The 27,645-nt window shown below is 39.6% G+C and overlaps 1 protein-coding gene across 3 annotated transcripts in view; it reads right to left on the reverse strand.

Annotated features, from left to right (window-relative positions):
- The window catches only part of IGSF11 (immunoglobulin superfamily member 11), a 128,454-nt gene that overhangs the window by 99,616 nt on the left and 1,193 nt on the right, over positions 1-27,645 (reverse strand). Inside the window, exon 1 of one of the 3 annotated variants that reach the window (XM_070466002.1) lies at positions 12,572-12,692. The exons of 1 other annotated variant lie outside the window; for it this stretch is intronic. The gene's annotated coding sequence lies outside the window, so the exon portion shown is untranslated. Of the gene's footprint in view, positions 1-12,571; positions 12,693-27,645 lie in introns of those variants that run through there. One more of the 3 variants, XM_020874075.2, reaches the window with a different exon arrangement.

Below are 27,645 nucleotides of genomic sequence, written 5' to 3' on the forward strand. Positions count from 1 at the left end.
TATTCAACGTACTCAGAATTGTGTGCGTGCATGCTAAGTTGCGTCAGATTCTTTTGTAACCCCACGGCCTGTAGCCTGCAAGGCTCCTCTGTCCATGGGGATTCCCCAGGCAAGAACACTGGAGGGGGTTGTCATGCCCTCCTTCAGAGGATCTGCTTGACTCAAACATCAAACCAATGTCTCTTATGTCTCCTGCATTGGCAGGCAGGTTCTTTACAACTAGTGCCACCTGGGAAGCCCTCATAATTGTGTACCTCCCCGCTAAAAGGGGAATCACATTTTATGCAAGTTAACATGTCAATGGAATCTCCTTTATTCCAAAGTTACAGAACGGAAAGCAGAAAATGATCTGTAAGTCCATCACCAAGGGAGGTGAGTGATCATTTGCAAGGTGAGATCACTGATTTGGTTTAGTTTATGCTCAGATGAATACTGTTTTAACTGAAACTGAATTTCTTTGTCTACCATGCTATCTAGATTTCCAAGGTCTAGCCTGGGCGCCCACTACAGAACTAGAACATAGTCGCAAATGGCTAGATTTCAGGCTCCATACTTCAATTACTCACATTTATCCATATAATAATGAAACTCTCACAAACTTAACACATTTTTCCTCCTTACATTTTCATCATTCTGAGCAGAAAAATATTCTCTTTACAAATCTTCACTTCGGGAGGCGGACAGCTTGAAACAGCGATCAATGTCGACTTTATGTTAAAGATTCACCGAAAGCGTACCTCTCTTCTTGGACATCATCTATCAGCATCCATGAGGAAGCTCACATGATCCTGAGTTACCACAACAACCTGTTAGCTGACTTCACCATCTCTCTTCGGGTCCATTTCCAATCCATCCTCCACCCTGCTGCTAAAGTCAAACTATCACAAAAACAAAGCTGAACAAGTTATTCCTCCTAAAGAACCTGGGACAGCTTCCCGCTGCTCTCCAGGTAGCCCAGATCCCTATGCCGGCCTAACCTGGCCCACCTCTGGCCCCTGCTCCCATGGAACCCTACCCTCCGGGCACGCAGAACTGCTGGCAGCTCAGGCTACTTTATGCCTCTGTAACTCTGCTCAGCTACTCTCTCTGCCAGAAGGGCTGGCTCTTTCATGCCCCTCCCTTCAACATTACCCCCTACTTCCTGAACTCCTACTCACCCCCTAATGTGAAGCTTTTGGATCGTTTCTGATAACGATCATTCACCTTCCTTGGTGGCAGACTTACAGATCATTTTCTGCTTTCCCTCCTGTAATTTTGGAATAAAGGAGATTCCATCGACATGTTAACTTGCATAAAATATGATTCCCCATTCAACTCACATTCCAATGGAGGTTATGTGTATACTCAAACCTCCTCACTTATTTGGACATTGCTTTTTATGTCCTTGGATGACTGCTGATCTCCTCAACTATAAGACATAGAAAGAGAAATATATATAGTTATTCTAATAGGGACAGGGTGGCTATAAAACACTTAGCTCTGAAATAATTTGCCCAATGAATTTTGTAAATTGAAAATGTAAGACTGTATTGATTCTTTTGATAATGTCTATTAAATACCTACTATCTGCCAGGCACTGAGCTAGATTTTTCGGCCACAACACTGCACAAAATAATTTAGATACAGATAATTTTCAGAAACAAAGAACATTATAACTGAAAGGTATGTTAAGAGACCACTGAGGCCAGTTCACCCATTTGATAGCAGAGTATCTTGTCCAAATTCACCTGGCTAATTAGCTGCAAAGTTAAGACACGAAACTGCTCATCTAACATCTCTTTCCTATCCTTTCCCACTAGTTAGAAAGAATTTTGAGCAATAAGACAGATTAAACACTATTTTGGTTTAAGACACTATATAAATTTCACTATTTTAAAATAATATTCACCTGTATGTGAAAAGAGGCTTGGCACTACACTTTCAGAAAGGAAAGCAGTGACATAAGACAAATCCAAAGGGAATGAAATAACAGAGACCCAGAAGTGGAGAGGAGATTCATCTAAGTCAGCAGATGACATCTATTTGCACTCGTTAGCACTGCCTGGCATGTGCTACACCACCCCCTCGGGTAATTTACATTTTTTTAAAGCATGTATTTCTAAATTTAGGAAGTTAGGATAATCAGGGTGGAAAAGCCCATCTGTTTGACGTTCACTCCAGCTGCTACAGATTCTGAAATGAAATTTGTGTATTTTCTTGTCTGCTTCCTCTTACCCAGTCTAGAATAGGAAGACATGACAGAAGCATAATACTAGCTAAGGGCAGGGAATCTAATATATACACACATATATATAAATGTATATACAGACACATATATATGTACATTTACATACAGTGCACACAACACCTGCATTGTGTTTAAATGACCCTACCACAATCACACAAACACATGTGCTATTTATTCACATCTGTGTACACTCATGGTATATGTACAATTTTCTTGTGTAATATTTTGTTGAGGTGGTGGTGTGATAGAGACAGACACTAGGAAGAGATGACGTTTGACCTTACAGCAGCTGAAATTAGTGTGAACAAGACAGAAAAAGTAACTGAAACATTGCTTGGCCTTTATTGGAAAGAGCATTAACCCAGATTCTAGTCTCAACTCTGCCACTTACACTTTATTGTTCCTTATTATACAACCTGAATAGTGCCAGAATAGAGGCAGGAGGGGAAGGAAGAAAGGTGAGCAAAGAAAAGAAACCAGGGGCTGATGATGCTTTCCGGATCTACCATTCTGGGACTGTATGACAGCTGCAGAAATGTTCTCAAAAAGCCCCTAAAAGCATAAGAAGTCTTCCCTTTTAGTATGAAACATTCAACAGTAAACCCCAGAGCAGATCAATCAATATTTATTTATATGCTTATTACCATTAAAGTATAAGTCACATATGTTGGAAGGTAAATATTCAGCAAATACTAAAACAGCTTAAAAGCATTTTTAAACCCAATTGAAACAGAATGATTTTACATTTCTAAAGTACAAAAATAAGGTAAAAGGACAAGAGAAACAAGCATTCTCCAGGATGCTGTTTACAACTGATGATAAACATCAGATATAACTGTTGATAAAGCCCCCTAAACTTATTTCTCAGAGAAATAACCATTTTCTGGGTCCATTAACCTTTCTTGAATATCTTCCCAGCATAAGCTACTGTGGTATAAGTAACACTATAGCAATGACAGTCTCAGACGAAATTGTTAGCATTTTTATTACTGCTCTTAGCAACAGGGGAGTCACTTAATTAGAGATAAAAACCATACAACTAACAGGAGTCAGCTTCAAATTCTTATGTTAAGATTCAGCTTATCTAACACAACTACAAGTGTCTCAGAGACAGAGACCCAGCACAGACTATAACCACCACCACTGTGTAACTTCACTAAGGAAACTGATCTATTGGGAGGACGCAAACACCAATCACAAGGTTGTAAAAGCTTTAAAAGCATGTTTACTGTGATCTAAGGAGACTGAAGTTCTTAACGTAATTTCTTTCCCTGTCAGTTATTAATACATTATTCTTAGCCTACCAGTGCATTGTAAGTGAACAGGCATTTTAAGATGACAAGGGGACTCAGTGTTACAGACTCTTTCTATGCACCACATGCATTAGGGCCATCTCTTCATCTAAGTCAGCCACTCAATGGTGGAGTTGGTTTGTGCCTAACATTCCAATGAAGAAAAAGATTTGAAGGCTAAACAAACTTGACCTAAAAAGAGAAGGAAACAGGTAACCCTCTGACCATCTAATCTACCCACGAGAGCTAGGCTGCAGGTGCAAAAGTCCTGCAGGCAGAACATTAAAAGACAAGTTGTCTGAGACCGGGAGAAAGGCTAAGCTGGGAAGGCTAGCAACAGAATGAACAGCACACAGAAAGAGAACAAGCGCACGTGCGCGCGCGCGCGCACACACACACACACACACACACACAGTGTCACCAGCTGGACCAAAGCCAGGCAAGGAGGCACGAAGGGTGTCCCGCTGGACAGCTGGAGCCCGCGAGGGAGGGTGGGAGGTGACTCCCAGGGGTGAGGGTATAGGGGCCCTGAGAACCAGGGAAATCAGGGAAACCAGGGTGGTGTGTGCCACTCGTTCAGAGCTCCTCAAAGTAAAGATGGCCTAGAAATATGTCAGCAGGAGCAGATAATGGCATGAACGTTAGTGACAAAGATGATGGTCATTTATGGTAATTTATTAGTCAGGCTGTCATTCCTAATTCTTTTTTAAATCATCTTTAGAAATCTAAAGGGAAAAGCCAATTCTCACCAGAAGGAAGAGAACGCTGTAAATATAGAACTATTGACTATGCAGGAAAATGTTTAGAATGCTGAAGCAAATAGTTCAATGGGTACAGATTACAAGCATAATAGAGTTTCAAATGAGTTGCCATAGCTACAAAAAGATAATTAATTTTGAGGAAACAAAAGAAAAGAGATATCATTAGGGGCAGTTCTCAAAGAGCTGAAATAATAAATGTGGCATCCAAATTTAACTCACATTGCTTCCTGACAGGAGCCATCAATGCTCCTCTACATGGGACCACTTCCAAGGCTGTCCCCTCCCCCATTCCAACCCTCCCCAATCCGCTGGGCCCCACCTCCCCTGGGCTCAGCTAAATCCTTCTCAGATGCTGGGAGAGACTTCTAGTTCCCAGTTGCTCCATAAAGTCTCTCGGAAGTTCAGTTGTCTGTATAGCTTGAACTGTACAATCATCACTTCATTTTTATAAAGCAAATATCTATTAAGCACTGGCTGTGTGCCAGGTACAGTGCCTAAAGGTAAGGAAGGAAGGGGGTAAAACAAAGAAGTAAGTGTGCAGATTACAGAGAACAGGATAACAGGATGGGCTAAAGTCTGAACGACACGCTATGGATTTAGGGAGGGAAAAAGCCAACTCTAGGAGACCACATGGGAGGTGACATCCAACCTGGGTCCAGAAGTGCAAGCCTTATTTTTCAGGCCCAGAAGGAAGAGGAGAAAAGGGGATTTCAAGCTGAAATGACTGTGTTTTATTGCTCTCCTTTTCCTGAAGTGAGAAGAGAGTAGGTTTTGGATACCAAAGACAAAAGAGCTGTGGCCTTATTTAACCTTTCCTTGTTTATAAAATGGAAATATTCACGGGTGTGGTAAAAAACTAATTATATCATGTATATTTGAAGGGCGAGTATCTAGTAAGCATTCAAAAAAATATTTCCTCCCTCCCCTCCTTGAAAACTGTCAGCTCACTGTAGGCAGGAGTGGAGTTGTGTACTTCTACCAGCTGCAGTGTCTAACCCACAGGCCAAGCACAGTTTCTTCTTGGAATAATAATTTTTTAATCATTCCCCTTTGAATCCGAGAACTTACAAATCTTCCATCATGCCAACTTATGTGAAACACATAAAAACAAAATTCTAAACTCTCTTACGGCTCATGCTGTACTAGTCACCAGGCACACCAAGCAAATACATAAGGCACCAGCAAGGTAGGAGGGGAGAGAGACAGAGGGAAGGAGGCAGAAAAAGGGGTTTTTAAGGTTCTTATCTGATCCATGAGAGCAAAGACTAAAGCACTCCTCTTGAAGGAAAAAACACAGCTGTGCTGGACTTGCTTACTCCTGTGTCACAGTTTAGGTTTCATTTTGACTTTCACAGGCTGGAGCACCACAATCTCCACATGCTTAGGTTCTAACGGTGTTTTAAGTCCTGCTCACACAGCTCAAATAGAAGTTCCCCAACTTCTTGTCCAGTGAAGTCACAGAATGGGGACAAAACCACCACAAAGTCAGTTCAGAAGAGAAAATGTAATCCAATCACTGTCTGAGCCTGACACAGCACTAAGCACTTTACGTATTATCTTACTTACTCTTCTAGGCACTTACTCTCCTAGGTACTGAAATTCATTCACTCTCCAATCACACAGTCAACTTTCTTGCTTGGAAACAGGGTTAATATCCATCTATTTCACAGGCCTGTCCTAAGAATTACCAAGTAAAATACCTAAAATGCCTGGGCAATGGCGCATGGCACAGGGTCCCCAATCGTGGCAGCTACAACCTTAATGGAAACTTGACATCTAGACTGGAAACTTGGACACTAAAAGCAGGAGAAACGTGCTGACTTAGAGAGGCATCCAGAAGTGGTGGAGCAGCAGAGCTGAAGCCTGGCAGGGCTGGCTCTGGAGACAGGACGACTTGGCTTGCTACCCCTTGGCACATGTGCCCAGAGCCTATTCAGCTCCAATGTTCCAAGCTGTTTAACCACATTCAGTTCACTGTGGGCACCTCAGTATCCAAAAAGCCTGCCAAATCCAAGTATTTTAAAAAAGCACTCCAAGTGATCAAGCAAATAAAGAGGCTTTTCTTCAAAGAAAAGATCATTTATTGAGATTCAATAAACCACTGTAGTATGGTTCCTGCAACTGCTTACATATTTGCTACCATGTTGGTACATCAGCTTAAGTTAAAAACTAGGACAAATCTCAATACCAGCACATCTGGCCAGAGGAGGCCATTAGATTCTGTGGGATTGGCCACGCATCTAAACCTAATATTATCAAGAGGACAGCAATAAGTAAATTTGCATTTCTTTGTTAATAAAAAAGTATATGCAAAAAAAAAAAAAAAAGTACACTTTCTCTCAAACTAATATGATCTTCTTACCACTTCTCACTTCCCAACAACTCACCCCAAAACAGGATGGATAGTGGGCATGAAGGGAATAACCAAATTCAGCCCAATCTACTCCTCTAAGGCTGATCCAATAATCTGAATAACTTCTTTAAGTAATCTTACAAATGTCTCTTTTAGATGGCTCACATAAATGCTCAGTCTTTTAGATTTCCTTCCCCTCATCCTGCTTTTCTTCAAGATGCTATCTGACTGCATGAAGGAGAGAGTTCTCAAACTACCTCATGGCAGAGAAGAGAGCTGATCCTCATAGCCACACAAAGTCCTCTGGGTCTTTACTGGCCTCTCTCCTATAAAATATCTTAACTCACTGTTTATTAGCCTAGGAGTAGCAGGTTAAGACTGTTGCTCTGCTGGGTATTCTTTCCAGTGGTGGTGCTGAATGGGGACCAGCGTTGTGTGTGTGCTGGTTCCCATCCTTACACAGGGGTACTGGCCACTTGTCTCTGATGCTGAAATTCCTGCACATGCAGGTCTCTTCATTCTAACCTAGGACCTCCAAGGTCCCCTCACCAGGATGCAAAAGCACTACCAGGTCTCTCTCACACGTCATGCAGGCCCCTGGGGACCAGGAGCACTGCCCCAGAGGCCTCCTGCCTTCTGCAAAGCCTCCAAGCCATCACTCCAGGGCATGTTGAAAGTGGCTGACTGCAGAGCTGGCAGACCCCAAGAACCATACCACCTAGGAAAATGACTTGGTTTGTCAAAATAACAATGAGGACTGAGCAGAAGACAAGACTGCATTCATACCATTAATGTAACAATTAAATAATAATGTTGTCTTTTAGACTAAACTCATGGAGTCCTAAAGACTAGACTGTATACTTTTTCATCTTTCTATCCTCAGATGCCTGAACCATAATAAACCCCTTTCTTGTTTTGTTTTTCTCTTTAAAAACTGCTGAGTACAGAAAAAACAAGTGTGTTCTGCCTCATCAACCAGGATGAAGACCAGATGGGCAGTGCACACGGCCATCAATTACCCGCCTCTATCTTCTTCCACTTGACACTTTACTACATATCTGCACTTCAGTTCTTCACCTTCTGATGTGTTCCACAATTATTCCTTTTCTGATTCACATAAATCTCCAAGTTGTAACTGTGCTTACAATTCTAACCACAGCTACCAGTCCATCATAAAGGAAATCAGTGCTGAATATTCACTGGAAAGACTGATGCTAAAGCTGACACTCTAATGCTTTGGTCACCTGATGCAAAGAACTGACTCATTTGAAAAGACCCAGATGCTGGGAAAGATTGAAGACGGGAGGAGAAGGGGACGACAGAGGATGGGATGGTTGGATAGCATCACCGACTCAATAGACATGAGTTTGAGTAAACTCTGGGAGTTGGTGATAGACAGGGAAGCCTGGGGTGCTGCAATCCATCGGGTCGCAAAGAGTCCGACACAACTGAGCGACTGAACTGAACACGTGTGTTAGGTTCTTTAAGACCAGGTACCATATCAAATACTCTGTATGACCCACAATGCCTAAGTACAGTGGTGTATATAGCATGGGTTTATGAACAGTTTATTGTAAAATTAAAGAATAAACTTTTAAAGGCTGAGACATTCTCATTGAAAATACCAAACACAACACAAAAATTTCTGTGACATCTCTGAAAATGATTTTTGGACCACGGATTAAAATTCCTGGGGCAAAAAAAAAAAAAAACGGAAGGTGACGCTGTTATGATGCAAGGTACTCAACAATATAAAATACTATTATAAAACTAAAATTATTACCTTAAAAGGAGAGTACTACATAATGGGGAAATTAAGATCATGCGATTTAGAACTCAGCTTCAGTTCCACATGCTGAGGATGGTATTAACGAAGAAGAAGGATGACGGTGGTCAAGACAGCAGTGGCGACAGAGGAGGCGGCAGGAGACAGGTCTCCAAAACACAGCGAGAAGAAATTAACGCTGGAAACTAACATATGAATGCTATTTAAGAAGAAGTGGGCTTCCTTGGTGGCTCAGCGGCAAAGAACCTCCCTGTCTGCAGGAGATGTGGGTTCGGTCCCTGGAGTCAGGAAGATCCCCTGGAGAGGGAAATGGCAACCCACTCCAGGATTCTTGCCTGGGAAATCCCACAACAGCAAAACTGGGCAGGCTATAGTCCATGGGATCACAAAAATGTCAGACATGATTTAGCAACTAAACAACAATAATTTAAGAAGGAAGTTAGATTTCATACTGTTCTGTATGGGTCCCTATGTGTCTTTTGGGAAATAAGCCTTTACAACCTGACCATTATTAATAAGCATTTACTTATCTCTTGCCAGGTGCAAGGCAATATACTAGCTCCTGGAGGTAAAATGAAATATAAGACCAACTCAAAGCACTTATTTAACCAAGAAGACTAGACATAAATGTAAAAAAGTAAATTACCACAAAAGGTAAGCTTTAGTCCTTGACTCCCAATTCTCATCACACACATGAAAAACCAATTTCAGGGGGACTACAGGTCAAAATATAAAAGAAAAACAGTACAGCTTTTAGAAGATTACAGGCAGAGATATCTTAGCTAAGACACAAAAAGTGTTAGTCAAAAAGAAAAAAGTGTCAAAACCAAACAAACAATTAAGAACTGTTCTTTAAAAGATACTAAAGTATGAAGGTGAAAAGGCAAGTCACAGGTAAAAGATTTTGTGACCCATATAACCAATAAAGTGCCTGTATTTCAGCAAAAGTATTTTTAAAACCTAAACAAAGCAAGGGGGGAAAAAGGCACACAGACTTTCGAAGTTTAAAAACTGGCAAAAACCCAAGGGTTTGTCAAAAGGTAAAGAAACAAAAGTAGCATATATATAACAATGAAATATTATTCAGTCACAAAAAGGGATGAAGTTCTGATACCTGCTGCAACATGGATGAACCCTGAAACCGTGCTAAGTGAAGTCAGTCAGTCACAAAAGGACAAATACTGTATGACTCCACCTATATGAGATACCTAGGATAGGCAAATTCAAAGATATCTAAATAGATCAGATGTTAACCAGGGCCTGGGGGAAGCAGAAACAGGCAGCTGTTATTAATATTTATTGAATTTCTGTTTGGGATGATAAAAATGTTTCAGAAACAGACAGTAATGATGGTTGTACAACACTGTGAAAGTATTAATGCCACTGAATTGCACATTGAGTGGCAAATGGCTTGCTACTGTTCAGTCGCTCAGTTGTGTCCTGTTCTTTGCGACCCCATGGACTTCAGCACGCCAGGCTTCCCAGTCCTTCACTATCTCCTAGAATTTGCTCAAACTCATATCCATTGACTTGGTGATGCCAACCAACCATCTCAGCCTCTGTCGTCAACCTTTCCCAGCATCAGGGTCTTTTCCAATGAGTTAGCATCATGTGGCCAAAGTATTGGAGCTTCAGCGTTAGTCCTTCCAATGAATATTCAGGGTTGATTTCCTTTAGGATTGACTGGTTTGATCTCCTTGCTGTCCAAGGGATTCTCAAGAGTCTTCTCCAGCACCAATTCTGGAGAAGAATTTGAAAACATCAACTCTTCAGTGCTCAGACTTCTTTGTGGTCCAACTCTCACATCCAGACATGATTACTAGAAAAACCATAGCTTTGACTATATGGACCATTGCTGGCAAAGTGATGTCTCTGCTTTTTCATATGCTATCTAGGTTTGTCATAGTTTTTCTTCCAAGGAGCAAGTGTCTTAATTTCATGCTGCAGTCACCATAGACGGCAATTTTGGAGCCCAAGAAAATAAAGTCTGTCACTGTTTCCTCATCTATTTGCCATGAAGTGATGGGACCAGAGGCCATGATCTTCACTTTTTGAATGTTGAATTTTATGCCAGCCTTTTCACTCTCCTCTTTCACTTTCATCAAGATGCCCTTTAATTCCTCTTCACTTTCTGCCATGTGAGTGGTATCATCTGCATATCTGAGGTTGTTGATATTTCTCCTGGTAATCTTGATTCCAGTTTGTGCTTCATCCAATCCAGCATTCTGCATGGTGTACTCTGCATATAAGTTAAATAAGCAGGGTGACAATATACAGCCTTAACATACTCTTTTCCCAATTTGGAACCAGTTTTAACTTTTGCTTCTTGACCTACATACAGGTTTTTCAGGATATGGTAAGGTGGCCGGATAGTCCCATCTCTTTTAAGAATTTTCCACAGTTTGTTGTGATCCAGAGTCAAACGCTTTAGCACAGTTAATGAAGCAGAAGTTTTTCTGGAATTCCCTTGCTTCTTCTATGATCTAACAGATGTCGGCAATTTAAAATGGCTAATTTTATGTAACATTTTACCACAATTCCTAAAAATTACCAATTTAATACACCAAAAATCACTGTATACTTTAAACAAGTGAAAAATATGGTATGCTAATTATATCTCAATAAAGCTATTTTTTTTAAACTGGCAAAATACTTGAACAGACAGTTCACAAAAGAAGATACCTAAATGGCCAGTAAGAAGGGGAAAAGGTGAGCAACCTCATTAGTAAACAACCAAGTACAAAATACCTGCAAACTAGGCACACACAGTGTGATACCTTTATTTGCCCATCAGAAGGACTAAAGTAAAACAAGTTGACAGTACTTGATATTCACCAGGATGTAGAGAAAATGGATAAACTGCTAGGAGGGTGTAAATATCAGTACACTCACTTTGGGAAAATGACAGCATCTACTAAGGCTGAATACGTGCAATTTGTTTCTTAGGTGTATTCCTAACTCTGATTATGTGTCCAAAGACACATACAAGAATGCTCAGAGCAGTGTTGTTCATTGTCAAAACTAGAAACCACCCAAATGTCTATGAGCAGTAGGATGGATAAATCCATATAGTGGTATATTCATGCACTAAAGCGCTATACTGTAACAGAGGTGAAGAAATTACAGCTACATGTGGCTGTGTGGATAAATCACATAATCAGCGGTGAATTTTCAAAGCCAGACACAAAGGAATACATACTGAATAAGAATTATTCTACTTATATAAATTTAAAAACAGACTAATTTCTGGTATTAGAAGTCATAAAGTGGTTACCTTTGTCAGTCTCCAAAAGTAACAGAAATAAAAGCAAAAATAAACAAATGGGACCTAATCAAATTTATAAGCTTCTGTACAACAAAGGAAACCACTAACAACAACAACAACAAAAAGACAAGCTACAAACTGGGAGAAAACACCTGCAAATGATGTGCCCAACAAGTGCTTAATTTCCAAAATATACAAACAGCCCATATAACCTGGTAACAAAAAAAAAAAAAAAATTCAATCAAAAAATGGGCAGAAGACCTCAATAGACATTTTTCCAAAGAAGCTATACTGATGGCCAATAGACACATGAAATGATGCTCATCACTGCTAATTATTAGAGAAATGCAAATCAGTACTACAATGAGGTATCACCTCACACCAATCAGAACAGCCATCATTATAAAGTCTACAAATAATAAATGCTGGAGAAGGTATGGACAAAAGGAAACCTTCCTACACTGTTGGTGAGAATGTAAACTTGTGCAACCATTATAGAAAAGAGTGTGGAGATGCTTCAGAAAACTAAAAACAGAGTTGCCCTATGACCTAGCCATCCCACTCCTGAGCATATTCCCAGATAAAATTATAATTTGGAAAGATACACACAACCCTATGTTCAAAGTAGCACTATTCACAATAGCCAAGACATGAAAAAAACCTAAATGCCCATCAACAGATAAACAGGTAAAGAAGATGAGGTATATACAATGGAGTATTAGTCATGGAAAAGAATGAAATCATGCCATTTGTAGCAACATGGATGGATCCAGAGGTTATCATACTAAGCAAAGTCAGAGAAAGACAAATACCATATGACATCACTTATGTGTAAAATCTAAAAGATGACGCAAATGAACATATCTATAAAAAGTAAACAGACTCACAGGCATAAAGAATAGATTTGCGGCTATCAAGAGGGAGGACAGACGGCGATGGAAGGACCAGGAGCTGGGAGTTCACAGATGCAAACTGTCTAACACAGGCTGGATGAACAGCAAGGTCCTGCTGCATAGCACGGGGAGGACAGTCAGTATCCTGTGACAAACCATAATGGGAAAAGAATAATAAAAAGAATATACGTGCATAACTCAATCACTGTGCTGTAGGGAGAAATTTACACAACACTGTAAACCAGCCATACTTTCAATAAATTTTTTAAAAAGTGGTTACCTTGGGGGAGCAGGGAATGGTAGGATGATTGAGAGGGTCTCTGGGGGCTATTGGATGTGGGCAATGCACTGCCTTTGGATCTAGATGATGGTTACCTAAGTATGATATGACTTATTCACTAGATATGATACCTAAGTATGATATGATACCTAAGTATGACATGACTAATATTCACTAAGTACTACTCAATATTACTACACTATTTTGTGTATATTATGGTTTAACAAATTTTAGTCCTGGTCACTACTCTCTTTTCTAATAAATACAGCAACTTTGAAATATAATTCCCAAAATGATTATGTATGTCATCATTCCTCAGTGAACTGAGCAAAGCACAAATTTTAGAAAGGCAGCAGGAACATGTTAGAAGAAAGTAAAGCTACTGTAAACTTAGCTCACATAAAGGAAAAGGCTGAGTGACCATAGTAAAGATTTTCAGAGTATGCAGTTGTTATTGCTATTGAAGGAAGGGAGGGATATAATGAAAACAGTGTTTGACAGGAAAGCAACCTGGCACAGAATAAAGGATGGATCAAAGAGAAGAAAGGCGAAATAAAGAACCACTAGAAAAGTGTCAGAGTAATGTAAACTTAAGGATATAAATTAATGATGATAGTGAGAAAAGAAAGGAGAGCAAGAAATTAAGAACACTAAGAAGAAATGGTTTAGATTTGGTGGGTCTCAGATGTGAGAAAAATAATAATTATTATTATTTTGCCTAGGCACAGGCCATGGGATTACACACTTGCCCAGTGTGATGCTGCCACAGTGTCCAAAGTCCAGACAATATCAGAAGCTTGGGCAACATACAAAATCAGTCTGCCTGAGATTTAAACATAAATGTGTGTGTGTGTGTGTGTGTGTGTATGCAAACTGCAACATGTAAAATTAGATAACTGTGTATACATTTCTATATTAGCAAGTATATATAAAGTAGAAGGGCAAGTACAGGTTTTGTGAAGTTTAACCTGGATGTGGAAAAGCTGAAGAAGAAATTTACTCACTGCCCCTGAGTGAGGAACTACACCACGGGGAGTGGGGGAACAGCTCCGTTACCCTCTGACTCAAGTCAAAGAGAAAGCCGGCAGGCCGACTTCCACTGTGTCAAGAGAATCTTAGATGAGAATTCAAGAGGAAGTGCTCAAGATTGCAAATTATTTCCGTGCTCATGGTCAACATCATCAGTTTATAGAAAACTCGTTAGACACTGACGGAGTAAGCAGATTTGATTTATTTCAATACAGGCAGATGGCTTGGTCGTGGAAATTGTGAAGAGATTTGCTGAGCGGCTTCGTCAGATCAAGGACATTATGGAATTAAAGGGCTCTAAGAGACCTCAGTGGTCCAGTTCCCCATTGCTCACAATGTTACACTTTCTTATTAATGAGAAAGACAACTCAACCACGTGAATCCAAAGTAACTAGGAAGGGAAGAGGGAAGAGCACAATTTATTTGTCCAAAGAAGCGCAAATGTTAACATGGAAACTGGAGATATCGAAGTGCAATTGAAACATGCTTTGCTCTGAGGACAATGAAATCACAAATTAGCAAGAATTCAAAGTCACATTTTCAGAAAGTATTTTTATGAAAACGAATCATGTTTGTTTCTAAAACTATTTTGGAGGACAAACCTTAAGAATCTTCTCTACTAGTGTGTTTTAGTTTCAGAAAAAATTTAATCTGAAAACAAATCATACCAAGAAAACACAGTAGGCAGTGAGTTTACAAAATCTTAGAATTATTTTGGAAGTTCTGTCAATGTGACCAACTGTCCATTTGGGAGACCACCTGGTTTTGTATAAAAACATCCTCTTTCATGAAAATTCACAAAGAACAGCTGGGAAGCACTATCAATGACATAAGTCAGAGTTAAGACGTGTCCAACCACACCCCTCCAAAGCTTTCATCACTTACCTCCTTGACTAAAACTCATTGTTTTTTTTTTTTTTTCCATTTATTAGTTGGAGGCTAATTACTTTACACCATTACAGTAGTTTTTGCCATACATTGAAATGAACCAGCCATGGATCCACACGTATTCCCCATCCCAGTCCCCCCTCCCACCCCCTCTCCACCCGATCCCTCTGGGTCTTCCCAGTGCACCAGGCCCTAGCACTTGTCTCATGTACCCAACCTGGGCTGGTTATCTGTTTCACCCTAGATAATATACATGTTTCAATGCTGTTCTCTTGAAACATCCCACCCTCGCCTTCTCCCAGAGTCCACAAGTCTGTTACGATAACCCTATATGTAAAACTCATTGTTTTTTAAAAGCTCACAGGCTTTTCAATTTTAATCAATAGCAGCACTACAAAAATGTCTATATACATCATGTAACCCAGTCCAGATACATTTTAGACACTGGTGGCTCAGTGACAGAGAATTCACATGACAACACAAGAGATGTGGGTTCAATCCCTGAGTCAGGAAGACCCCTGGAGAAGGAAATGACAAACCACTCCAGTATTCTTGCCTGGGGAATCCCATGGACAGTGGAGCCTGGTGGGCCACAGTCCATGAGGTCACAAAGAATTGGACACAACTCAGCAACTAAATAACAACAAATGCCTGGCTTAGACCAAGAGCAGTCATTATATGATAAAAGCAGAGAAAGGTCCTAAAAATCAAGTTAAAGGACCAGGATACAGTGATTGTGGTAAAACGTTTTTTCATAAGTCTGTTCGCAACTAACCTTCTCCTGGCACATACAATACCTATCCATGCTACAAAGGATTTAAGAAAATAAAGATGTATGTACATAGCCTGAGCTAAAGTGAACAGAAGTTATTTTTAAAATATAATTCTTTATATTTGAAACCAGTTTTTATAATCTTTCAACAACAGATGAAGATGGTTTTATTTCCTAGAATAGGTATCACCAAAAAGTCTTATTAAATTGATAGGGGGAGAGGGCAAGGTAAGTCAAATAACTATTTTAGGAAAAGCTTTATAAATATGTTAACACCAGTCATATGCTTTCTCCAGCTTATCTTATTGCCATATTCTCAGTATCAAGTTGAAAGCCAAGTTAAAGAACCATGAGGACACAAGAGCTGGAAAAGAAGAGATCACCTAACCACCTAATCCCTCATTTTGCAAAAGCAAGCAGGCCTGGAGAGCTAGCAGTTTGATGGGTCCCAGGTCACACCTCCACTGATAACCCTGGTTAGGACTCTTGCTTCCTGACTCGAACTGGGGCTTAGCAATTCTTATGACTAACTGCCACTAACCAAACATTTTCATTTCCTACTTGCCAGGCACTATGCTACACAGTTTAGAGATGTGTCATTTCACTTAATTGAGTACTTCTCAACACACTGAGAAGGTTATTTCCACTTTACAAGATAATCAAGCCCAAGCTCAGTACATCAATAACATTCCCAAAGTCACAGAACAAATAAATGACAAGTCAAGAATTCAAATCTGAGTTGACTCTACAAACCCATAAACTTTTACGTGATGCTATTTTATGTGATGCTAAACGTGTACAACCAAAAAATTTCACTTTGGGCAACCCAGACTATAAAAATTTCAACACAAATTTATAGGTTATATGTCAAAAGATGTCTGCTACATAGTTAATATAAAAAATAAGAAAAAACATAAATATCCAATAATGGAGAAACAGTTAAACAAATTATATATGCTGTGAAATACCAAATGATCACTAAGGATAATGTAATAGATGTGGCAAGATACCACGTAATAGATGTGGTAAGATACCCATATTAAATTGTTATGGTTTAAAAATAAGTTACAGAAGAGTATTTATGCATTATTTAAAAAAAAAATACATACACATGCAGGCTTTGTTTGTGGTTCAAGAAAGGGCTGGAACAATGCACAGTAAAAGCAGAGAATTCAGTGGGTGGAGGTGGGTTTGAGTCAATTCTTAAACATTTCTGCAATGTTTGAATTTTTACAGCTAAGATATGCTTTTATAATTTAAAAAATTATACAAAAATAAAGAATTTTACACTATAGTATTTGTTTTTTAAAATGCATACATACTCCACTTAATGCCACCCCCCATAACATAGAATAATTGTGCAGCTATTTGTGCCTAAAACTTTTTCAAAAAAAAAAAAGACTAACATCTCATTACACTATACCAGCATTTCAAGACTAGTCAATAGACCCATGGGGGTCTCCAAGATCCTGTCAGAAGGTCCAAGAGGTAAAAGCTTTTTTCTTAATACTGGTAAAGTATTATCAGCCTTCTTGCCCGAGTTGACATTTGCACTTATGGTGCAGAAGCAGTGGTGGGTGAAACTGTTGGCACCTTGGCATAAGTCAAGGCGCTGTCACGAAACCGTGGGAGAGGCTGCAGTCATCACCATCATGCACTCACAGTTAAAAAAGGAAATCCAGTTTTTTAAAATGTCTTTGTGAAGCAACAACAGCAGTTTCATTGCATCCTGACCTTTTCCAGTATTCTGTGTGACAGAATGGGCAGCATGAAATAGGAATCCCATAATGCAGCTATAGAGTCAAGTGGGGTCCTAAGGAGAAGCGCTGGGCCAGCAATTAGAGCTCAAGGCTAACTCAACCATCCCCTTTTCCCTGGATTAGCCCTTGTACTTGAAAGAACAACTCACAGACTAATCAGTCAGACTTAGGAAGCTGGATGACATTTTCTCAAAACCGAACAAAGCAAGACTCTCATTTTGAGGGAAGCAACCAACAACTATCTGTTGCCAATGATAAAGTTGGAATTAATATTAAAATTTTGGAAAGCTTGTATCTGCCACTGTGAACTTTAACAGTTTCCCAACACTAAAAGGCTGTGCTGATGAGGTCAATGGTGGTATTAAATGTGATTATCTTTTTACGTTTTATAAAATGCAATGCATGTCAACATCTGCAAGATCTGCATCAGTGAACTAATATTTTTCACAACAATCAATGAATAATGTTACCAAAAAAAAAAACACGCATGAGTATAAGATCCATTTAAAGTGCAATGTTTAAAATCTATTAAAGTGAACTTCAATGTAACGGAGTAAAAAATGTTTACTGATAGGGTTTCAGAATCTTCACTGCAACCAGTCTTTAAGATGTATGTGTGCTCAGTTACTAAGTCATGTCTGACTCTTCGAGACCCCATGGACTGTAGCCCATCAGGCTTCTCTGTCCCTGGAATTTTCCAGGCAAGAATACTGAAGTGGGTTGCCATTTCCTCTTCCAGGAGATCTTCTCGACTCAGGGATGAAACCCTGTCTCTTGTGTCTCCTGCATTGGCATGTGGGTTCTTTACCAGTCAGCCACCTGGGAAGCCCAATCTTTTAGATACTACCACTTAAAATGTTTTGGTGGAATATCAAAGAATAAACAAAATTATCTGAAAATGTTATCAACATACTCCTTCCTTTTCCAAATACATAGTTGTAAGAGGCCAGATATTCTTCATGTCGTTCAACCAAGCCAAAACATCATAATAAATTGAATACAAAAGCAGATAGGAGAATCTAGCTGTCTTCCAGTGAGCCTGACATTTAAGAGATTTCTAAAAATGTAAAACAATGCCACTCTTCTTGCTAATATTTTTTGGCTTGAGAAAAACCCATATGTGTCACAGAAATGTATTATGTCAACATATAATGAATATATTACTGTTATTTTTTAATGGATTAATACATATTTTTTAATTTTCTCACTTTTGGCTTCTAATATGGTAAATTTGTGGGCTTCCCGGGTGGTGCTAGTGGTAAATAAGCCTGCGCAGGAGACACAAGAGATGTGTCTTCCCTGGGTTGGGAAGATCCCCTGAGTAGGAAATGGCAACCCACTCAAGTATTCTTGCCTGGAAAATTCCATGGACAGAGGAGCCTGGCGGGCTACAATCTACGCAGGTCACAGAGAGACAGACACCTCTGAGCAACTAAACACAGCACATGGTAAATATCGACAGACATAACCCACAGAAGCAAAGCACTCCTGGCCCTCAATAATCTTTAAGGTCCCAATAATCCTTAACACCAAAAAGTCTGAGAATCTTTGTAGTGTACTGTTAACATATTTTTCATGTGTTCTTCATACTGTCTTAAGTCTTGGCCAACAAGTACAAGTACAGCAATCTGTATTTACACACGGACAATACACATAAGTTAACTGTACTACAAACTTTCTTAAGCAATGAAAACATCAAATGCTAACCAGCCTGATTTGAATATGTTCGGCAACAAGTGATGTTCACTACACTTCAGCCTTTTCATTTGCCACGAATTTTGTGTTCTGGCAAATGATCTTGACCAATGATGACTGACAGAAGTTGTATAGCTGACAGTGATGCGCCTGGTCCAAAGAAACAAAGATTAGTATAATGATACTTAAAACTGATGATACTTAAATTTAAATGATGATAACATCAAGGCATTTGCAAGCACATTGCTGAGGATGCAATTATGATTAGAAAACAACTTTGGACATTTTGAGAGATATAAACATCACTGCAGACTGAAAGGATGGTACCTAAAGGAATGAATCACAGCAGGAAGAAACTGTGGCTTAAAGTACATAGACTTAAGGGGAAGGAAAGGGAATGAGAGGGGAGGACAACTAGCAAGCTCCACCAGGAGGAGGTTATAATGCCTCCCATGTGATGCTGACTGAGCTAATGCTCCTAATTCCTAAAAAAACTTTTCTAGTACTGGATGCACATGGGAAAGGGGAGAGAGGGCTTAGACCATGCCATGTGCGTGCTCGTCGCTCAGTCATGTCTGACTCTTTGAGACCCCCATGGACTGTAGCCCACCATGCTCCTCTGTCCATAGGATTTTCCAGGCAAAACTACTTAAGTGGATTGCCATTTCCTCCTCCAGGGAATCCTCCCCGCCAAAGGATCAAACACACCTCTCCCAAGTTGGCAGCCAGATTCTTTACCACTGAGCCACCTGGAAAGCTTAGACCATATGAGATATTAATCAAATATCTCCATTCTTGGGGGATTAGTTCCAACATACAGGCCTTCAGGACTAAGAACACTAGCTATATGAATGGGAAACTTCAAGGTTCTGAACAGATTCCCAAAAGTCCAACATCACTCTTCAGTACATGGAGCAAAATGTTTAGAAATTCTTTAGGGGGAAAAAAATTATTGAGATGGACAACTTCAAAGTTTTAGGATTAAAGAGAAGCTAAGAAGCAATTTTAAAAGGTCTATAAATACAGCATTTCTACATAAACTTCTAAAGTCACAAAATTTGAAAAGACTGTGAATACAGAACTCTTTCACCTCTATTTCACAAAACACACAGCAAGGTTTAAGGATCAGCTGAAGCTGACAATCAAACCAAATCCCTGAGGAAAATTTTAAAGAAATTATTTTTCTTTAACAGAAAAAAAAGCATGCTTTTGAGGCAATCCAAGCACAGGGAAGTACCATCTGCTTTAGTAACCACTCATTCATTCAATCACAATTATTTACTGAGCACTTACTCTATGCCAGGCATGGTACTGTCTTTTATGGAAAATGTATATACACACATATATACACACACACACACGATTATATGATAAAGTTAACCTCATGGAACAAGGGGAAACTGTAGAACCAGGTCCACAATCTCATATACGTCCACCAATTCTAGCTTCTAAGGTGATTTCTGGGTCTGCCTGGTTGGCTACAGGGGTTTTATTTGTTGATATCAATCCTGGAATAGGTAAAACAGAATAACTAGAAGCAACTACAATATTCAGTAGCTAGATATATTTACTTAAGAAGAATCTGATGCTACTAATAGAACATAACATTCTCCAAAATGGAAGGAGAAGATGGGAAGGAAAGAGAGAAAAGAAACAACATTAATGAGAAAACAAATGTGAACATGTCTTAAGCTTCCACTGATGTGATCTTCAATAGACTTTGGTGAAATTTTAAATTTCTTTTCATTTAAAAAACTTTGGATTAATGAGTCTTCTAATAAATCACAGCAAGATCTTCAATGATCCACTTCCTAGAGTAACGGAAATAACAAAAATAAACAAATGAGACTTAATTAAACTTAAAGGCTTTTGCCCAATGAAGAAAACTATAAGCAAGGTGAAAAGACAACCCTCAGAATGGAAGAAAATAATAGCAAATGAAAGAACTGTCAAAATTAATCTCCAAAATATACAAGCAGCTCATGCAGCTCAATACCAGAAAAACAAACGACCCAATCAAAAAGTGGGCAGAAGACCTAAACAGACATTTTTCCAATAAAGACCTATAGATGGCTAATAAACACATGAAAAGATGCTCAACATTGTTCATTATTAGAGAAATGCAAATCAAAACAACAATCAGGTATCATCTCATTCAGAATGGCCATCATCAAAAAGTCTACAAACAATAAACATTGGAGAGGGTGTGGAAAAAAGGAAACCCTCTTATACTGTTGGTAGGAATGCAAACTGGTACAACCACTATGGAGAACAGTAGGGAGATTCCTTTAAAAACTAGGAATAAAACTACCATACAGCCCAACAACCCCATACTGGGCATTCATGCTAAGGAAACCATAATTGAAAAAGACACATGTACCCCAATGTTCACTGCAGCACTGTTTATAATAGCTAGGACATGGAAGTAACCTAGATGTCCAATAGCAGATGAATGGATAAGAAAGTTGTGGTACATATACACAACAGAATATTACTCACCTATAAAAAGGAAAGCATTTGAGTCAGTTCTAATGAGGTGGATGAATCTAGACCCTCTTATACAGAGTGAAGTAAGTCAGAAAGAGAAAGACAAATATCATATAATAACGCATATATATGGAATTGAGAAAGATAATACCAACGATCCTCTATGAAGGGCAGCAAAGGAGACAGACATAGAGAACAGACTTTATGTCTTTCAGTGGGAGAAGGAGAGGGTGGGATGATTTGAGAGGACAGCACTGAAACATATACATCACCATAGGTGAAACAGATAGCCACTGCAAGTGTGATGTATGACGCGGGAACCCAAAGCAGGTGCTCTGTAACAACCTGGAGGGGTGGGGTGGGGAGGGAAGTGGGAGGGGGATTCAGGAGAGAGAGGACACGTGTACACCTACGGCCAATTCATGCTGATGTACGGCAGAGGCCATCATAATTCTGTAAAGTAACTACCCGCTATTTAAAATAAAAAACTAATTAAAAAAAAAAAAAAGAATGGCCCAGAAATGGCGCCATTACATTAGAGTTACATTCACAATGTCAGATTGCATTATTACATAGTTGTGATCCACTATGAAAAAAATTTTTAATTTCCCACAAACCTACTTTAACCATAATCCCAACACTAAACCCTGACCCACTATCTTCCTTTCCCCCCTGCACCACTATCTTTCTTAGCCACTAACGTTAACCTAGTGAAGGACAGGGAAGCCTAGCATGCTGCAGTCCGTGGGATCGCAAAGAGTCAGACATGACTTAGCTACTGAAAAACAACAACAACGTTAACCTAATTCTCTGAAGATTCTCCCAAAGAACTTTCTGTGATACAAGAGTTTCCTGAACTCAGCACTTCTGAGACCTCAACTTCCTCACGGGCAATGCTTTTCTAAATAAGTGTGCATCTAATCCGTCAGTTTGTTACCTCTCTTAAGATGAAAATGCTAAATGAAGAGAAACCAGTAAGGAGACTACTACTAAGAATGTTTTATTGAATAGACTTCTTATTCACACTGGTAAATTGCATTAGTTTAATCTTGTTCTACAAAAACAAAAAATTAATGATATTTATGAAAACATGATCTCCCTATAACACATCAGTGAGGCAGAACCACACCATACAGCATTCTACATAGTACCTAATAATGATAACAATGAACTGATATCAGATCAATGACTGAGTCTATGATTTATGAGATTAGGAAACAGATTTTTCTTTCTTTGACTTCACATTTCTGCAATTTTAAAACCATCACAGATGCAAATTACTACTACAGTCCTTGTTACGTGGTAGGAAACCAGGCACAGAGGAAATCAATTACCCAAACAGTAATGGGAAGAAATCCTTCCAGTTTAGTAAGATCAGCTTAACTAATAAGTAAACTAATTAACTTTCCACTTTTAAGACCAAAATCAGCTCAAATCGGATGGTATGTTGAATACCACCCAAGAACTGACAACCTCTCTTAAACTAGCTTCTCTCCAAGTACAATCAAGGGAGGATTTCAGAGCCTCCAGATGTTCTGAAGCTGCTCTCAAAACACAGAGTTAGATGTGTAAGTGCCAGAGTCTTTACCCACTGCATCACTACCTTGGGTCTGACAACAGTTCTAAGCATAACATTTTTGAAGCACTTGCTGATTTAATATGTAAACTGCTTCCTGAGTAGTCCATGTTGAATACTGAACTTAATTTCTCTAAAATTTTCACCCAGTGGCTGTCACCTTTCATGTAGGTCAAACTACAAATTTTTACTAAAAAGTGAATCCTTCCAAAAAGTTCCATAATTAAAGTTAAAGCTAGGCAACGGAAGTTCACAGTAAATGTTTCATAATGCTAACACTCAGGCTCATAATTCTTCTCATTTTCATGTTGTATTTTATATATTTTCTCCAGATTCTCGAAGGTTACCTGCTATTTTAAGGAACCACAAGTAATACAAAAAATACTTTATGTACCACAGCTTCCTTATCCATTCGTCTGCTGATGGGCATCTAGGTTGCCTCCATGTCCTGGCTATTATAAACAGTGCTGCGATTAACACTGGGGTGCACGTGTCTCTTTCAGATCTGGTTTCCTTGGTGTGTATGCCCAGAAGTGGGATTGCTGGGTCATATGGCAGTTCTATTTCCACCTTTTTAAGAAATCTCCACACTGTTCTCCATAGCGGCTGTACTAGTTTGCATTCCCACCAACAGTGTAAGAGGGTTCCCTTTTCTCCACACCCTCTCCTGCAATTATTGCTTGTAGACTTTTGGATAGCAGCCATCCTGACTGGCGTGTAATGGTACCTCATTGTGGTTTTGATTTGCATTTCTCTGATAATGAGTGATGTTGAGCATCTTTTCATGTGTGTGTTAGCCATCTGTATGTCTTCTTTGGAATATTACTCAGCCATTAAAAACAATTCATTTGAATCAGTTCTAATGAGATGGATGAAACTGGAGCCCATTATACAGAGTGAAGCAAGCCAGAAAGATAAAGAACATTACAGCATACTAACACATATATATGGAATTTAGAAAGATGGTAATGATAACCCTATATGCAAAACAGAAAAAGAGACACAGATGTACAGAACAGACTTTTGGACTCTGTGGGAGAAGGCGAGGGTGGGATGTTTTGAGAGAACAGCATCGAAACATGTATGTTATCTATGGTGAGACAGATCACCAGCCCAGGTTGAATGCATGAGACAAGTGCTCGGGCCTGGTGCACTGGGAAGACCCAGAGGAATCGGGTAGAGAGGGAGGTGGGAGGGGGGATTGGGATAGGGAATACATGTAAATCCATGGCTGATTCATGTCAATGTATGACAAAACTCACTACAATACTGTAAAGTAATTAGCCTCCAACTAATACAAATAAATGGAAAAAAAAAAAAAAAAACACTTTAGATATACCTAACCCACTGGTACTCCTTTCCTAATTTGGAAACAGTCTGTTGTTCCATGTCCAGTTCTAACTGTTGCTTCTTGACCTGCATACAGATTTCTTAGGAGGCAGGTCAGGTGGTCTGGTTCCAAATTGGGAAAGGAGTACTTCAAGACTGTATATTGTCACCCTGCTTGTTTAACTTAGATGAAGAGTACACAATGAGAAATGCTGGACTGGATGAAGCACAAGCTGGAATCAAGATTGCCAGGAGAAATATCAATAACCTCAGATACGCAGATGACACCACACTTAAAAGCAGAAAGTGAGAAGAACTAAAGAGCCTCTTGATGAAAGTGAAAGAGGAGTGTGAAAAAGTTGGCTTAAAAGTCAACATTCAGAAAACTAAGATCATGGCATCTTGTCCCATCAGTTCAGTTCAGTTGCTCAGTCGTGTCCGACTCTTTGTGACCTCATGGACCGCAGCACGCCAGGCCTCCCTGTCCATCACCAACTCCTGGAGTTTACCCAAACTCATGTCCATTGAGTCGGTGATGCCATCCAACCATCTCATCCTCTGTCGTCCCCTGCTCCTCCTGCCCTCAATCTCTCCCAGCATCAGGGTCTTTTCAAATAAGTAAGCTCTTCGCATCAGGTGGCCAAAGTATTAAGAGTTTCAGCTTCAACATCAGTCCTTCCAATGAACATTCAGGACTGATCTCATTTAGGATGGTCTGGTTGTATCTCCTTGCAGTCCAAGGGACTCTCAAGAGTCTTCTCCAGCTCCACAGTTCAAAAGCATCAATTCTTCGGCGCTCAGCTTTCTTTACAGTCCAACTCTCACATCCATACATGACTACTGGATACATAGCTACTACATCCATACATAGCCTTGATGGTCTCATCACTTCAGGGCAAACAGATAGGGAAACAGTGGAAACAGTGACTGACTTTATGTTGGGGGGCTCCTAAATCACTGCAGATGGTGACTGCAGCCATGAAATTAAAAGATGCTGGTTCCCTGGAAGAAAAGTTATGACCAACGTAGACAGCAGATTAAAAAGCAGAGACATTATTTTGCCAACAAAGGTCCATTTAGTCAAAGCTATGGTTTTTCCAGTAGTCATGTATGGATGTGAGAGCTGGTCTATAAGGACAGCTGAGTTCCGAAGAATTGATGCTTTTGAACTGTGGAGCTGGAGAAGACTCTTGAGAGTCCCTTGGACTGCAAGGAGATCCAACCAGACCATCCTAAAGGAGATCAGTCCTAAATATTCATTTGAAGGACTGATGCTGAAGCTGAAACTCCAATACTTTGGCCACCTGACGAGAAGAGCTGACTTAGCTGAAAAGCCCCTGATACTGGGAAAGACTGAGGGCAGGAGGAGAAGGGGACAACAGAGGATGGGATAGCTGGAGGGCATCCGGGAGTTGGTGATAGACAGGGAGGTCTGGTGTGCTGCAGTCCATGGAATCGCAAAGAGTTGGACATGACTGAGCTACTGAACTGAACTAAACCCACTGGTAGAACATAACAGAAGTCAACTTTTCAATTTAAATTGCCTTTGAAGTTACTCCACAGAGAATGAAATAAAGAAAAACAAAACAGAAATTTCTTGACAATAATTTTCTTTCAAAAATGTAAAAGACTATTTCTACCTTTACTCTCCCATTGTAGTGGCCACTGCCATCATGGTTATTTATCTGGCATCCATTTCCTTTTTGCCCTTCTATAATGGAGCCAACTTTGTTGCACCTGAAGTCCACCTTTCCCCCTCCTTCCACACTGTAAATTCTAGGAATGGGCGCTAGTCCATCCATGCCAACACTGCCATTGCCTGGTTCAAGAATTTAATATGCAGTCAGGACCTGGTACTCTCCTGGAGACTGTTATGCTGGGCACTCAGCAGCTGTTCATCCTCATCCCCTCCCCATCTTAAGCAAACAGTATCAGTGTCGTGTCCATGGCCCACTGAATAAAACCTAAACTCAGCAGTCAACATTCTCTATCATCCTTTTACTACCTTTTTAGCCCTTCCTGCTTTGCATACATATCTCCTGCACCAGCAGCTATAGCCTGGCCTTTCCAGAATATGCCCAGGCACTTTCTACTTAATATCCTACAGCCAGGCTATTCCTTTGGCTTAGAAAACCAAACACTCCCATCTCAGCCAATTCAAACCCTACTCAAAGTCCAGATCAAAAGTAAACTTTTCCATGAAGTCTCCCTTGATATTACCACCACCAACAACAAATGGGACTCATATATTCCTTGTATCATAACTCACTTGTGCATGCTTGCAGCCTGTCTGAAAACTGCAAACTCCTTACAGGAGGTGGACAAGGTATTTTTTACAGAAGGTGGAGAAACTCGTGCATCTTTGTCTCCCAACACCATCCTGCCCCACCCAAGTGCCCAGAGTGGAGGTTCAGTAAACACTCGTTGAACAAATGATCACAGTTTTTTGAGGCACACAAGTACCTCTACAAAATAGATTATCACAAAGGCTGAAATGTCCTTGGAAATCTTTAAAAACATCCCAGTATGTTTAGGAATAGATCTGCTGAAGGAAAAAAAACACATCAGATGACCTTGTAAGGCTGATTCTGCAAATTTCACCAACTCTTTTAAAGAGTACTGCCTAATAATTCAAAACGCAACCATACACAAACGGTATTTACAAGAAGAGGGTGGCATTTATTGTAATAGATGAAGGCTAACAACGTATTTTTTACCAAAAAAGTCAGCTGTTCTCACAGTAATATTTAAAACAGTTTCAGTTATGTCCGAGGGATTATTTAAAAGTTCGCTTACTCTATCTCATTTCACGCTTAAAGAAAGTAGGACAGAGAAAAATATTGGCCCTCTCAAAGTAGTGACCAAAGTTAATTGGGAAATACATGTTCATATAAAGCACATACAAATGTCACTTTGTACATCATCACCAAATATATACCTACTGAGGTCCTGAAAAGTTATCTGTAATTTTGAACATTACCTTCTCTCGCTCCTATGGAAAAGATATGCAGTTTTGTATTTCTCCCTGCCCTTAAACTGAATCTGTACAAATTTAAGTCGGCTAAAATTAGGTTACTTCAAGATCTATGGGTATATTAACAGTTCAAATAAGGTTATAAAATTATGGGAAACATACCAGTATCTTCAAAAAGAAACAGTATTAACCACAAAACTCCATAAACCAGTTATCCTTTTTAAATAAAAGCCTTCAGAATAAATCTCAGTAAATCTCAACAATGAATTAAATGGAAC

This window comes from Odocoileus virginianus, chromosome 4 (assembly GCF_023699985.2).
Source record: "Odocoileus virginianus isolate 20LAN1187 ecotype Illinois chromosome 4, Ovbor_1.2, whole genome shotgun sequence".
Taxonomy (NCBI): Eukaryota; Metazoa; Chordata; class Mammalia; order Artiodactyla; family Cervidae; genus Odocoileus; species Odocoileus virginianus.